Source organism: Aethalodelphis obliquidens, unplaced genomic scaffold (assembly GCF_003676395.1).
Source record: "Aethalodelphis obliquidens isolate GAN/ISIS:26980383/991018 unplaced genomic scaffold, ASM367639v1 scaffold29, whole genome shotgun sequence".
NCBI classification, from domain to species: Eukaryota; Metazoa; Chordata; class Mammalia; order Artiodactyla; family Delphinidae; genus Aethalodelphis; species Aethalodelphis obliquidens.
Window position 1 is genome coordinate 5,728,754 of NW_020837973.1, and position 6,535 is coordinate 5,735,288.

The 6,535-nt window shown below is 38.0% G+C and overlaps 1 pseudogene; it reads right to left on the reverse strand.

Moving 5' to 3' along the window:
• Positions 1–4,417: 4,417 nt before the first annotated feature.
• On the reverse strand, positions 4,418–4,782 carry LOC113630204 (60S ribosomal protein L35a pseudogene; annotated as a pseudogene).
• Positions 4,783–6,535: the final 1,753 nt, after the last annotated feature.

Below are 6,535 nucleotides of genomic sequence, written 5' to 3' on the forward strand. Positions count from 1 at the left end.
AGAAAGGCAGTGGAAAATCTGTTGAGTGATTTTAATCCAGTGCTGAATGTATCAAACCAAACTCTTGAATGATAAATGTGGTATGAAGAATTATCACCTCCACTGAAGACAGCTGCTTGCCAGTACTGTCAGCTCAAAAATGTTAAAACAAAAGCAAGAAACAAAACCCAACTCAAGTTCCAGATTGCAGAGTGCAGCCCTAATCCTGTAACACATACTTTCTCTCTTGCTATATTTTATGCTGTAATTTATGTTCTCTTTGCCTACGTTCCTTCCCAAATAAAACATAAGCTCTATAAGGGAGAAACTATCTTCGTATTTGTACATCACACAAAGCTAAAGACAGTAAATACTGAATTGATAAAGGCATGGTTAGCTGCAAAGGGACAACGGATTACAAGAATTTACAAGCCAGAAGGGAACTAGCTTTTGGAAAGAGTTGACTTTGCACAAATTTAGACTTACCTATGCTTTTTATGGAATAACTGAAACTACTTGAAAGTACTCTGGAAAATACTAGAGAAACACATAAACCACTAGAACTCATTTTTATATACTTTTGTCTTCAAGCTAACTGCCCTTATTAAATAAAGGCTGTTTTGTTGATGCTATTTTAGGAGTCAGAAAAGAATGTTTTTGTAGTTCTTTAAAATTACTCTTAATGTACAAGTTTTGGAAAATACACATTTGAGCTGAGAGATCAGAAACAAAATCCCAATATTCTTTTGCTGCCATATGTAATAACATTATTTTACCCAACATTAAATCTATCCTGTGCATCTCTGTCTGCTGAATTTTTTGTTTCCAGTTGTGTCTTTTGTGATGGACAGCATTGTGAGCTGGATTTGAATGTTGTAAGCAGGCAATCCTCCCTCCCCTGCACCATTTTTCCCTCGGCAGCTCCATTCATGCTCTTCCCTATTCTCTCTGTATTCCAGATTTCCACCCATGGGCTTCCTGTCCTATCTCAGCTGGTTCCTGACCTCGTTCAGTCAATGGCAGGAGATGAGAGGGTGGGAAGAAAACAGCTGGGGTATTTTTCCCTCATTGTCTCAACCAGCTCCTACCAGACGTCCCTGGCCTCATATCAGGTCACCTCTGCCTCTGGTCTGCCCATTATCTGCTGTTGCCAAGTTTCCACGCAGTCTCCTGCTGGTTTCTCAACTTCTAGTTACCAAATTACCAATCCCCTGAATAAATTCCTTCTGTTGTACATATTTAGAATGGTTCCCCTTTTCCTGGTTGGACCCTGACAAATGCAGCAACCATAATTCTCAAAGGGAAATAAAAAAGAAAGAGGTTGGCAACAGGCCCTAATAAATGTGCTTTTAAGTGAGGGGCTCCTATGACACCTCACTATCTCACTAATATGGTGGGACAGTTTTACAACTGACTTCTCAAAACTGAGAGTCCATATCAGGATGGCACAGTAAGGAAGTCAACATTCATAATATCAGAAGTTGATAGGTGGTTTCACAGATGGAGAGATATACCATGTTCTTGGATTGGAAGAATCAACATTGTGAAAATGACTATACTACCCTAAGTGATCTACAGATTCAATGCAATCCGTATCAAACTACCAATGACATTTTTCACAGAACTAGAACAAAAAATTTTACAATTTGAATGGAAACACGAAAGACACTGAATAGCCAAAGCAATCTTCAGAAAGAAAAACGGAGCTGCAGGAATCAGGCTCCTGGACTTCAGACTATACTGCAAAGTTATAGTAATCAAGACAGTATGGTACTGGCACAGAAACAGAAATATAGCTCAATGGAACAGGATAGAAGGCCCTGACATAAACCCACACAGCTATGGTCAACTAATCTATGACAAAGGAGGCAGGAATATACAATGGAGAAAAGACAGCCTCTTCAATAAGTGGTGCTCAGAAAACTGGACAGCTACATGTACAAGAATGAAATTAGAACACTCTCTAACACCACACAAAAATAAACTCAAAATGGATTAAAGACCTAAATGTAAGGTCAGGCACTATAAAACTCTTAGAGGAAAACACAGGCAGAACACTCTATGACATAAATCACAGCAAGATCCTTTTTGACCCATCGCCTAGAGAAATGGAAATAAAAACAAAAATAAACAAATGGGACCTAATGAAACTTCAAATCTTTTGCACAGCAAAGGAAACCATAAACAAGATGAAAAGACAATCCTCAGAATGGGAGAAAATATTTGCAAATGAAGCAATTGACAAAGGATTAATCTCCAAAACATACAAGCAACTCATGCAGCTCAATATCAAAAAAACAAACAACAAATCCAAAAATGGACAGAAGACCTAAATAGACATTTCTCCAAAGAAGATATACAGATTGCCCACAAACACATGAAAGGATGCTAAAAATCACTAATTATTAGAGAAATGCAAATCAAAACTACAATGAAGTATCACCTGACACCAGTCAGAATGGTCATCATCAAAAATCTACAAACAATAAATTCTGGAGAGGGTGTGGAGAAAAGGGAACCCTCTTGCACTGTTGGTGGGAATGTAAATTGATACAGCCACTATGGAGAACAGTGTGGAGGTTGCTTAAAAAACTAAAAATAGAACTACCAAATGACCCAATGATCTAACTACTGGGCATATACCCTGAGAAAACCATAATTCAAAAAGAGTCATATACCACAATGTTCATTGCAGCTCTATTTACAATAGCCAGGACATGGACCCAACCTAAATGTCCATCAACAGATGAATGGATAAGGAAGATGGGGCTCATATATACAATGGAATATTACTCAGTCATAAGAAGAAACAAAATTGAGTTATTTATAGTGAGGTGGATGGACCTAGAGACTGTCATACAGAGTGAAGTAAGTCAGAAAGAGAAAGACAAACACTGTATGCTAACACATATATGGAATCAAAAAATAAAAAAAAATGGTTCTAAAGAACCTAGGGGCAGGACAGGAATAAAGATGCAGATGTAGAGAATGGACTTGAGGATGCAGGGAGGGGGAAGGGTAAGCTGGGACGAAGTGAGAGAGTGGCATGGACATATATACACTACCAAATGTAAAATAGATAGCTAGTGGGAAGCAGCCACATAGCACAGGGAAATCAGCTCGGTGCTTTGTGACCACCTAGAAGGGTGGGATAGGGAGGGTGAGAGGGAGACACAAGAGGGAGGAGATATGGGGATATATGTGTATGTATAGCTGATTCACTTTGTTATACAGCAGAAACTAACACACCATTGTAAAGCAATTATACTCCAATAAAGATGTTAAAAAACATAAAAGAAGTTGGTAAGTGGGTTCTATGGACTATGCAACTTCCATAACACTAGCAATCTGTGATGTTACACATCCATAGCTCAATTTTATGAAAAGGTTCAGAGAGGTAAAATAATGTTTCCAAGCTCACATGGATAATAAATAACACTGTAAATTACATCAAAATAAGGATTCTTGTTGTTGATTAGAAATTGAAGGTATCAGTTAAATTTAGATAAGTAGACAGATGCTGTTTTTTTTACAAGAAGAGTCTGTGATGGTGAATGCTTGGAAAGATCTTTTTGGGTTTCTCCTAGACCTGAGAAATAGCAAAGCATTTATATAAAATATGGTGCTTCCTAGTTGTTGTTTATCAGCAATCCGGCACTTCCCAAAATTACCTTTACCAAAATTATTCCCCTTCTTTACAAGTATATATGACCTTAACAATAACAGCTGAGGTTTGCCTGAAACTCTTCTAAGCACTTACATTTACTTGTTTCATCCCCAAAACAACCCTCTAATACAGGAGGAATCATCTCTCCCATCTGAAAGATGAAGAAACAGCCTAGAGAAACTAAGTAACTTTTCCAAGGTCACATGAAGAACGAGTGGTCCTGCAGGCCACAGAGCAGAAGTTTGATATTTTCAATAACAATGAAAATGTTTCATGACCCATGAGTTGGGAGAAAGAGAAGGAAATGTTTCAAGAAAAATAAAAGGAAATGAGAGGAAAGGGAAATAACAATTGAGTCCCGAGTTTGGTCATGTGTCATCTCTCACTTTCTCTCAGTTAATATTCAAAGCCTCCTTTGACATAAGTGCCATTCGTACTGTAGAGTTGAGCACACAGGTTCAGAGAGACTGATTCTCCTGCCCAAAGTCATACAGCTACTATGTGACTCAGCCACATGTTCCCCTGCATTTTCACTCTTCATCTGAATGGTTAGTCTTGTGGTTTTCTGTGGGACCCTGTTGCAATTCTCACCTTCCATGGGCTATAGTCATTCTTGAATTCATTCATTCGGTGAATATATCTTGAGTGCACTGTGCTGGGTCTTGCAGTGCAGCAGTGAACAACACAACTCAAGTCCAAGGTCTCCTTGGGATGAGCAACCACAGATTGATGTCAATACTGGATAACAATTGCTTTTTTTTTTTTTTGAACAAATCCACACTCTTTTTTATTTACTTTTCAATAAGTTTAAATCCTTGAAGGGTACAGCATCACATGGATTCTGTGTCCAATGGCCTTAGCAGGAAGGTTGTTTCAGACTTTGTCATGAACCATGCCACTGTTTCCATGAGCGTGAGTTCTTTCCCCAAATTACTCTGGTTTTGTTAGATTTTCCACCAGGAGTTACTGTGTTGTCCTTTGCTTTGTACACATAAGGAAATCTCTTGCCGAGATAGAATTCAGTTTCATCTCAAGTATATACACCTTCAATTTTCAGGAGAGCTGTGTGCTCCCTCTGGTTCCATACCCCACTTATAGCCAGCAGAAATGCCCTTGGACCACAGCCTTCCAGACATATTTGTCGTTTTAGAAGTTCTGGTCCCAGGAGCCTTCAATAACAATTGTTAACGTGGGGTCTTTAAGGCCTTCCTGCTTGTTTGCTGGCACAAACAATTTCCATTTTGGAAAGATGCTACTTCACTGGCTTGATTAAGTTTGGTCAAGAGTTTTCTTATCGTTTGTGCTTTTGCAGTGCATTATGCAGAAAGCAGTGGTGTGATTTTTTTAAAACCACTTTGTTGAGGTATAAATGACATGTAAAAAGCTGTACATATTTATTGTATACAACTCGATGAGTTTGGTGATAGATATAAACCCATGAAACCATCACCGCTGTGAACGCCAAAAAGACATCCATCAGGCCCCAAAGTCTCTTTCCACCCCTTTTATTATAATATCGTGTATATGTGTGGTAAGAAACATAAGATCTATCTTCTCAGCAAATTTTAAGTATCCAATACAGTACTGAGATCTATAGGCACTATGCTATACAGTAGATAGTCAAAGAGTATAGAGTTTCAATTATGTAGTATAAGTAACTTCTGGAGATCTATACAGCATGTGATTTCCACATGATAATAAAAGCTATTCCCAAATGCATTTTTTTCTCTCTCTCTGTCTCTCTTATTTCCTCATCTAAGAATCAGAGACATGACCATCAGGCACTAATTCCACTAAATTATATCATTCCCCATTCCATGCTTTTAAAATACGAATTCTGGGTTGATTAGCCCGCTAGATTACCAACACTTCAGTGTGAGTTCTGTTCTACATCGTTCAATTTATGGCAGCAAGTGTCAGCAGAGCCTGAACATATTAGCTGCTTAAGAACACAAAGAGACATGGATAGGGAGGAAAAAGAGAAAGAAATGTAGGCAAAATGTCAGGGTTCATTTGCATCTCAATGCGGCAGAGAAAGAAATCAAGATGAGAGAGGTCATGAGTCTACCTTTGCATCGTCTCCCTCCTCCACTCCACACTGTAGGACCAGAGGAGTGAAGGTAAAGCACTTGATTTTGACCTGTTTTTCCCAGCTTATGGGCACAACCTAATAAACACCACCAAATGAACTGACTTTCATCATTGGCAAGATGCAATGGGGCAACACCTTTAAGATTCATCATTGAATTAAGAGTTAAGTGGAATCCTCCCTACCTGCTCCATTTTTTGATTTTTACTAAGTAAAATACTAACTTTATTGATTTTTCTTTATATTTTTTATTGTATATAAAGTAAAAAGAAACAACGTTTGGACATCAGATGAGGCAGAAAACACAGATACAGCAATCATTGATCTAGACAATGGATAAAGGCACAACTTTTTCCAGATCAAACAGGTCAGCCAGAATACACACCCATGGAGAAGTTAATCGATAAGATCAATGGACAACTCTGAAGGTTACAAGAAACAATGAGTTATTGAGGGCAAATAAAGGCATTGCCATAGACTTTTCTTTTGAAAACATCCATTCAATTTATTGAAGGACGGATTCATCTACCTTTCTACGTGTTGTGATAAAGATGACCTTGAGAGAGGTCAAGAAATATTAGGTCTAATGGGATGTACTGGGGAGATTCTTTGTCCCTGTCCACTGCAGATCTTTTTATATTGGGGTTTCTAATTAGAAATGGCAAAGCAAGATGAATGACTTTTATTCCTTGGGCTAAATAGACTGTACAGGTGTATGTGTGTGAATATATAATTGTAACACTGTATGTGTACACAAAAAGTATTATTTGTCATTGGTATTATAATTATTTATTTCAATA